At 43.4% G+C, this 8,827-nt stretch overlaps 1 protein-coding gene across 2 annotated transcripts in view; it reads right to left on the reverse strand.

Moving 5' to 3' along the window:
* CPPED1 (calcineurin like phosphoesterase domain containing 1) overlaps window positions 1–8,827 on the reverse strand; it is a 124,204-nt gene that overhangs the window by 60,069 nt on the left and 55,308 nt on the right. The window lies entirely within an intron of this gene.

Here is an 8,827-nt window from a genome sequence, read left to right on the forward strand (position 1 = left end):
CCACAACTACTGAGCCTGCGCTCTAGAGCCCATGAGCCTAGAGCCCATGCTCCGCAACAAGAGAAGCCACCGCAATGAGAAGTCCGCGCACCGCAACGAAGAATAACCCCTGCTCGCCGCAACTAGACAAAGCCCGCGCGCAGTAACGAAGACCCAACGCAGCCAAAAATAAATAAAATAAATAAATTTTTAAAAATTAAAAAAAAAAATCACATCAGAGGCTTCCAGTTAAAGATGGTGGATTGAAAACACACACTTAGCTCTGTTCCTTCCACAAACCCTACTGCAAAGACAGTAAATTTCCCAGGACAGAGATAACAGGGGAAGAGAAAACAGCCACAGATATTTGGAAACCAGAAAGCAGATGGACAAGTGGTAATGGGCTTAGCCGATTTATAAAGTTAAATATTCATCTGGCAGTGGGAAAAGTCAAGAAGCAAATGGCTTGGTATAACCACTTTGGAAAACTCTTCGGTGGTATTTACCAAAGCTAAATCTACATCTTCCTGATGGCCCAGCAATTCCACTCCCAGGAATATACTCAAAGAAAATGAGTGCACAGGCCTATTAAAAGACATGAACAAGAATGTTTATGGCAGCTTTATTCATAGAAGTCCCAAAAGAGAAATGAACCAGATAACCATCAACAGTGGGATGAGTAAATAAGCTATGATATGATAACTAGATGGATACTATATAGCAATAACAAAGAACTAATTGCTGCTACATGCAATAACATGGATGAATCTTCGACATTATGTACAGTAGAAGCCAGAAAAGTACATACTGTATGGTTCTGTTTTTATTAAGTTCAAGAATAGGCAAAACCAACTGATAGTGACAGAAAGGTTACTGATAGAGAAGAGACACGAGGGAGGATTCTGGCATGTGGCAAATGTTCTCCATCTCTGAGTGGTGGCTAAGGGTGGACTCACATTTTCAAGCTCTTCACTTCGCATTAATTGCATTTCACTTTATTTATACTAAATCTCAATTTTTTTAAAAAAGTAAAGAAAATGAATGAAAAGAAAAAACTTTGCTTTGGGACGTCCCTGGTGGCGCAGTGGTTAAGAATCCGCCTGACAATGCAGGGGACACGGGTTCGAACCCTGGTCCGTGAAGATCCCACATGCCACCGAGCAACTAAGCCCCTGTGCCACAACTACTGAGACTGCGTTCTATAGCCTGCAAGCCACAACTACTGAAGCCCGTGCACCCTAGAGCCCGCACGCCTCAACTACTGAGCCTACACACCACAACTACTGAAGCTCACATGCTCTAGGGCCTGTGAGCCATAACTACTGAGCCTGCGTGCTGCAACTACTGAAGCCCACACGCCTAGAGCCCATGCTCCAAAACAAGAGAAGCCACTGCAATGAGAAGCCCGTGCACCGCAACGAAGAGTAGCCCCTCGCTCGCTGCAATTAGAAAAAGCCCGCATGCAGCAATGAAGACCCAATGCAGCCAAAAAATAATAAATTAAAAGAAAAAAAGGCAATAACGTTAATCAGCCCCTAATACCTTGGTGCACTGATGAGGAGGACACAAGGTAATTATAAAAACAAAACAAAGAAAAACAAACAAAAGAACTCTGCTTTACATTACAGAAACCTCATAGGCCCAGGAATTTGTGGTGACAGGTATCCTTGGAAATGGGAGTAAAAGAGCCAAAAAAGAAAGACCTACAGACACTGATACTGGGGACAGGGGGAGCCTTCACTATGGTGAAGATCATGGAATACAAGCCCTCCTACAAAAAGGGTCCAATCAGCTTTCTAGTGCTGCACTGGTTTTGTGTGTGTGCTACATACACCCTTAAACTAGCAGGCAGCCAGGTCAACAAGACACCTAAGGAAAGTGTACAACAAACAACCAAAATGGGAGGAAACAGACTATTTGGAGAAAAAATAAAACTATGCTTAAGATTCTCAGAGAGGGAAAAGAAGATATTGCCTCCACTAAACAATGGTAGGATGCTAATTTTAAAAGACATTTAATGACCAAAAAAGCTCTTGGAAATAAAAACTATGGTAGCATGGGCTTCCCTGGTGGCGCAGTGGTTGAGAGTCCGCCTGCCGATGCAGGGGACACGGGTTCGTGTCCCGGTCCGGGAAGATCCCACATGCCGCGGAGCGGCTAGGCCCGTGAACCATGGCCGCTGAGCCTGCGTGTCTGGAGCCTGCGCCCCGCGAGGGGAGAGGCCACAGTAGTGAGAGGCCCGCCTACCACAAAAAAACAAAAACAAAAAACAAAAAAAACAAACTATGGTAGCAGAAATGAAAATCTCAGCAGAAAGCTTAAAAGATAAAAGTTGAGGAAATATCTCAGAAAGTACAATAAGCAAGGAAATGGAAAAACAGGAAATAATATTTGAGGACAAGTATAGGAAGTGCAGCATCCGAAGAATTCAAGTACCAGAGACTATAGAAAAAAATCACAGAGGGAAAATCGTCAATGAAATAATTCAAAAAGATTTCAGAACCAAAGGCATGACTTAAACAGATTAAGCAGATTCACACAAGGTACATCACAGTGTTATTTCAGAACCCTGGATACAAAGAGAAGATCCTACATGTTGCCAATGCCACATAAAGGATCAAGAATCAGAACAGAATCAAACATCTTAATATCCATACTGAGCAAGCAAAGGCAAGGAAGCAAAGCTTTTGAAATTCTGAGAGAACGATGACTCCTTACCTAACATTCTATACCCAGCCTAACTACCAAATTACCAATTTAATGTGAGGGTAGATTGAAGATATTTTCAGATATAATTTCTTCTCCAGAAGCTGCAAGAGGATATAATCCCTCTACAAAGGAAAGAAAAGAGGATCCAACATGAGAGAGAGGTAGTCAGTCCCTCGAACAGGAATGGAAATCCTAAGATGACAGCTGTTAGAGAATAACCGGTCAGGAAACAGAGGGCTTTAGGAGAAATTTCTTCAAGAAGCTGAAACTGATAGAATGCCTAATATTTTTTAATGTATTGACATATCTTCCAAAGGTATGTGCACTTAAACCTTTTGAAGGAGAGATTGAGGTTGATCCAGTACGTTTAAAAAACTAAGAAATTTTATTTTAAAATTTTATTTTAAAAATGCAAATAACATTTGCAGGAGAAATAATCATGGCTTATTAAATGGCTCAGTTGTGAGTAGTGTTTAAAATACTGTATACATAGATGAACTATTAGAAACACTAAATACCAATATAACCAAAATTAGGATTTAGCGAAGATGCAAATTCAAGAAACAACAATAAGCAGATCCAGAAATAGCAGCATAAACATGTTACTTAGAATTATGTATGTGATTGTAAACAAAATTAGCTAAAATCATTGATAGTGGTGGCCTCTGGGAAGTGACCAATGGGCAGGTGAGAAGTCGTAAGCTATGCTTCTCACAACATCCTGTGTACGATTTGACTCATTAATCTGTGTGCATATATAACACTGACAAAGATGAAAAACTAAATTAATAAAAGCAAAACTTTCTATTATAACTCTATGTTTGTTTTCTCTAAAGTAGCAAGTCTATAACCTATATAAACCACTACACAGTGGTTTACTACACAGTAATTTTTATAATTAAAAAAATCACTTTCCTGTCCCTGAAGGCATTTAAATGTCTGGCTCCAGAAGGTAGTTCAACTCCCCGAAGTGTCTGTAGGGTCCCCATGACCCCTCATCAGAGTAGATGAGGAAAGTGGCGGAAGCTGAACACAGGGGGTCACAAATTACAGTGGGCACCCCATGAAGACCACGAAGCAAGTGAGCCTCTGGGCAAACAGAGATCAGCGAGGGCCTGAGATTAAAGGGCTCCTCTGTCTTACCTGTGCTCAACCACTCTCCCACACCCAGCACCAGACTTCAGAGACCAGTCAAGGCAGGGAAATGCCGGAAATTAGGTGAGCCCTGCCAACAGGCATAGAAGAAGTGGGGTCTTCTGACTGTCTGAAGGGTCAGCTGGGAAGACTAGAGTCACTGCCATCACAAGTATACAGATGTCCGGGAGACCCTGGGTGCAACTCCTTTTCATGGGCCTGAAAATCTGCCTCTCTGACGCACTCCATGGAACGATGATTATTTTTCCCTTTTCACCTCTTGGGAAAAGAGGGGATGAGCAGCCTCTGACCATAAAGCAATGTGCACCGAGATCCAGGTGCCCCTTCCCCAAAGATAAATTACACGCAGTGTAGCAGTATGTCTAATTATACTGCCTGCTTTATAGAACTGTTATGAAGACGAAGTGAGTTCATCCTTGCAAAGCACTTAGAACAATGCCTGGCACCTAGCAAGCTGTATAAATGTTAGTTATATAAATAAAATAAAACGAGGGAAGAGAATATGGCATGTTTGCAAAGGTGTTATGAGAAGTCTCCATCCACAGGCTGATGAAGTGTTTCTATAAGAGATTAAACAGGGCCTGCCCCCTCAGGGCCCCAGCGAGGAGAGAAAGTTATATTTGGATTAAACCAAATGGTGGAAGAGAGGTAGGCCTGGATAACATTATGGGCCATCGTTTCAGCCCTAGGGGGAGGTATAAGTACAGCAGACCACCTCCCAGCTTCGAAACAAGAGCCCCTGGGCCCTTGGAGCCTGACTGAGCTTGCTGCCTAGACTTCTGTGTTCTGACTTTGTTGCACTGAGGTAGGCATGGGAGAGTGGGGGGTGGGCGGGGGACCCTACGTCCAGGGTGGCTTTGACCTTCAGAGAACCATCTTCCCAATCAGTGGGCTACATATCCCAATATTGCTTAGCACTGTCCAGAGATGAGGGGAAGACTTAAGTACCTTTGGATTCTGGCTCTTGTTGTCTAGAAACTTCCAGTGTTTAAAAGAATCAAAGTAAATACCCAGAGAGAAGACTACATACAAAGAAAATGGAGGAGTGACTTAGATTTAATACTCCCCCTATCAGCTTAACAAAAATTTACTAAACGACTACTCTGAACCCAGCACTATGCTAGGCCCCAAAACAGAGATGAAAACAGAACAAAGAAAAATTCTTGCCGTCTTGGAACTTACACAATAGTGGAGAGAGAGAGAGACTATCAGTACAGTTAATAGGGACTTCCCTTGTGGCACAGTGGTTAAGAATCTGCCTGCCAATGCAGGGGTCCTGGAAGATCCCACATGCCGTGGAGCAACTAAGCCCCTGCGCCTGCACTCTAGAGCCCGCGCACCACAACTACTGAAGCCTATGCTTCGCAACAAAAGAAGCCACCGCAATGAGAAGTCTGCGCACCGCAACGAAGAGTAGCCCCCCGCCCCACTCACTGCAACCAGAAAGCCCACGTGCAGCAATAAAGACCCAATGCAGCCCCCCCAAAAAATTAATTAATTAATCTTTAAAATAGTACACTTAATAAGAAAAAAATGTAGGATGTTAGATGGTACTAACTGTTATGGAAAAAAATTAGGCAGGGTAGGTGTTAAGGAGAGCCGGTGGGGATGGGAAGAATTATAATTTTAAAATCAGAGACAATCTCAATGAAAAGGTGACATGAGAATAAAGACTTGAGGGTAAGACAACAAATAACTGTTATGAAAAGGTGACATGAGAATAAAGGTGACATGAGAATAAAGACTTGAGGGTAAGACAAAAAATAACCAGAGGATCAGCAGGAGTTCAGGTACCGGAAGGAGGGAAAGGAGGAAGATGGAAGAGTTTTCAGGAAGAGGGAACAGTATGTATGAGAATAGAATGTCCAAGGAACGCGGCCCAGTGAGGAAGCGAAAAGCAGTTGGTATGGCTGGAGGCCAGAGTGCTCAGGGTCTCGAGAGGGACAGGAGATGCAGCCGGCAGGACCAGATCAGGCAGAGCCTTGTGGCCCACCTTAGGAACGTGGCTGGATTCCAAGAGCAATGGGCAGCCCCTGAAGGGTTTTAAGCAGGGATGGGAATGTTCAGGACTGAGGTTTCAAATAAAAAAGAACTAAATAATGCCATCTGCAGCAACAGGGATGGGCCTAGACATTATCATACTAAGTGAACTAAGTCAGACAAAGAAAGACAAATACGTGGTATCATGCATATGCGGAATCTAATTTTAAAAATGATACAAATGAACTTATTTACAAAACAGACTCACAGATTTTGAAAACAAACTTATGGTTACCAAAGGAGAAAGGGTGGGGGAGGGATAAATTAGGAGCTTGGGATTAACATACACACACTACTACATATAAAATAGATAATCAACAAGGACCTACTGTAGAGCACAGGGAACTCTACTCAATATTCTGTAATAACCTATATGGGTAAAAATCTGAAAAAGAATGAATATATGTATAACTGAATCACTTTGCTATACACCTGAAACTAACACAACATTGTAAATCAACTCTACTCCAATAAAATTAAAAAAAAACAAAACTCTCCAGCTGCAATGCTCTTACTGCCCACAACTTTTCTGAAGAATGAAAAGTTAACAGAGGGCCTAAGTTTACCCTTGCCTTACCAAAGGATTCTATTAACCATGTGAGGCTGCAGGGACCAGAGGGGCCGGCTGAGCCACAAGAAGAAAAGGGACACTGGAGATGGGTGGCAATGGAGCGCGAAGCCACCAGATGGAGAGCAGATGGGAAACAGCGGAAGGGAACAGCTGGAGGAAACACGTGAGGAATTTTCTGACTTCTTGTTATTCATCCTCTCGGTATTCTTGACACCTGCCTGCAAGACTGAAGGATCTGGCTGGTTTTTTAAATATAAAAATTACCAAGGAAAAGTCACCATGACAATAAGAATGACTGATGCTCACCTGTGATAAATTGTTAACACGGTATTTGATGCAGTAGAGGACCTGTTGGCAGATGTGTCAGGATGTGGGTTATTCTTCCTTTGGAAAACGTTAGCAATTCAAGGCTCACATCATCAACATCCATGAGATAATCTAAACATGTATCAATAAAGGAGGGTATGTTTGGGTAGTGGAGGGTGAAGAGGAGTTCCTTAAGCTATGGATATGGAATGGCACCCTTCCATTATAAATAATTTTCTACAAAGAGCCAGATGCGGTGCCAAAGGCAGGAATAAAGGAATGCACAACTCAAAGGCTGTGCTCACTTTCGGTAAAGACAGCCTCAGACCAGGGCTTCCCTGGTGGCGCAGTGGTTGAGAGTCCACCTGCCGATGCAGGGGGCGGGGGGGGGTTCGTGTCCTGGTCCGGGAGGATCCCACATGCCGTGGAGCGGCTGGGCCCGTGAGCCATGGCCGCTGGGCCTGCGTGTCCGGAGCCTGTGCTCCGCAACGGGAGAGGTCACAGTGGTGAGAGGCCCACACAGAGCAAGAAAAAAAAAAAAAAAGACAGCCTCAGACCACTCTATGCTCACGATCGAGCCACCCTCTGTAGCACCCGAGCCTGCAAATCTACAACCTCATCCCCACGATGAGAGAGGAAAGCATGGCTGGTTTGTAGTCACACTATTCTCTAAGAGACCAGCTGCCTGGAAAAGCCCAGGCATGCCCACACGACAGAGCAAAACAGGGAGGGATCTTGAAGTTCTTGTCAATGCTTGGTTAGTAACAGGTCTGGGAACTGGACTCCCATGTACAAAGCCGCTGGAAGACTGGCAGGCTTTCTGTTAATGAACATGTGAGTTATCTGCAGAGAAATCATCAGACTCAAGTCTCTATGAGGCAGCAATTATTTCTGTGTTGGAAACAACCACTTGCAAACTCCAGAAGCACTTTAGGCTATTTGATAATAGTGATGCAATCATATGCAGGTTCATATAGGCAGAGAGAAAGAAAATGAAAGGTCACAGGCAAGAGCTCGGAACTGGAAGAAAAACACAAGGTACCAGTTCTTAATTCTTCTTCATAATACAGGGTTGGGATACACCCTGCAGATCTGTTGCTAAAAAAATCACTCCTCAAATTACACATTCCATGTAGGAGGAAATGATGTCTTTTGAAGGAAATAGATGACATTTTTTTCTAAAAATTAAAAAATCTCTCATCTGATGGGTTCTCATAGTTGTAGCACCCATCATATCACAGAGTAGAATAAATTATTTGCCAGGCCTTGAACTGCAAAACCAAAACAAACATAACCAAAAATATTTTCTCCATACTAACTTTAGCATCAGCCCGGGCCGCGGAAATTACAGTATCCCTCCCCAAACATGCGCTGCACTTACTCAGAATTCTACTAGCTGTCAGTTTGGTACTCTGCAGCTCTGAGGGCCCTGGTCTGGGTGTTTGTGAGTCACGCTATTTGGAGGTAATTTGAACAGAAATGTTGGGAAGAGGAAAGGAGGAATGAGGATGGCCAGGCAGAGGGTGCATTTTCCCACTGCTGTCTTGGTAAATTTGGACTTGCGGTCAGCACCCTAGTGCCTGCTGGGCAGGAGGAAATCAAGACATATAAAACGGGCCAGGAAGACAGGAAGCAATCACAGTGAACCATAAAATGAGGAAGACACTGAACATTCAGAAAGAGAAGAAACATTGCTGGAGTAAAGGGGACACTGGCAAAGAGAGGATGATATCTACCTTAGTATGAACCACCACAGAACACATTTTTACCAAACCTTCTTAAAATGAAGAGGCAGATCCTGAAGCATATCAAGAAAATGTTTCTATCTTGAAGTGTAAAAAATAATATTGAAAATATTTTTACTTAAGGGGATCTACCATTGTTAGTGAGCATTTAAATAAAAATTATGAAGGATGGTGTGTTCTTTTTTTTTTTTTTTTTTTTTTTTTTTTGTGGTATTGCGGGCCTCTCACTGCTGAGGCCTCTCCCGTTGCGGAGCACAGGCTCCGGAAGCGCAGGCCCAGCGGCCATGGCTCACGGGCCCAGCCGCTCCGCGGCATGTGGGAT

The sequence above is a fragment of the Physeter macrocephalus genome, chromosome 14 (assembly GCF_002837175.3).
Source record: "Physeter macrocephalus isolate SW-GA chromosome 14, ASM283717v5, whole genome shotgun sequence".
Lineage (NCBI taxonomy): Eukaryota > Metazoa > Chordata > Mammalia > Artiodactyla > Physeteridae > Physeter > Physeter macrocephalus.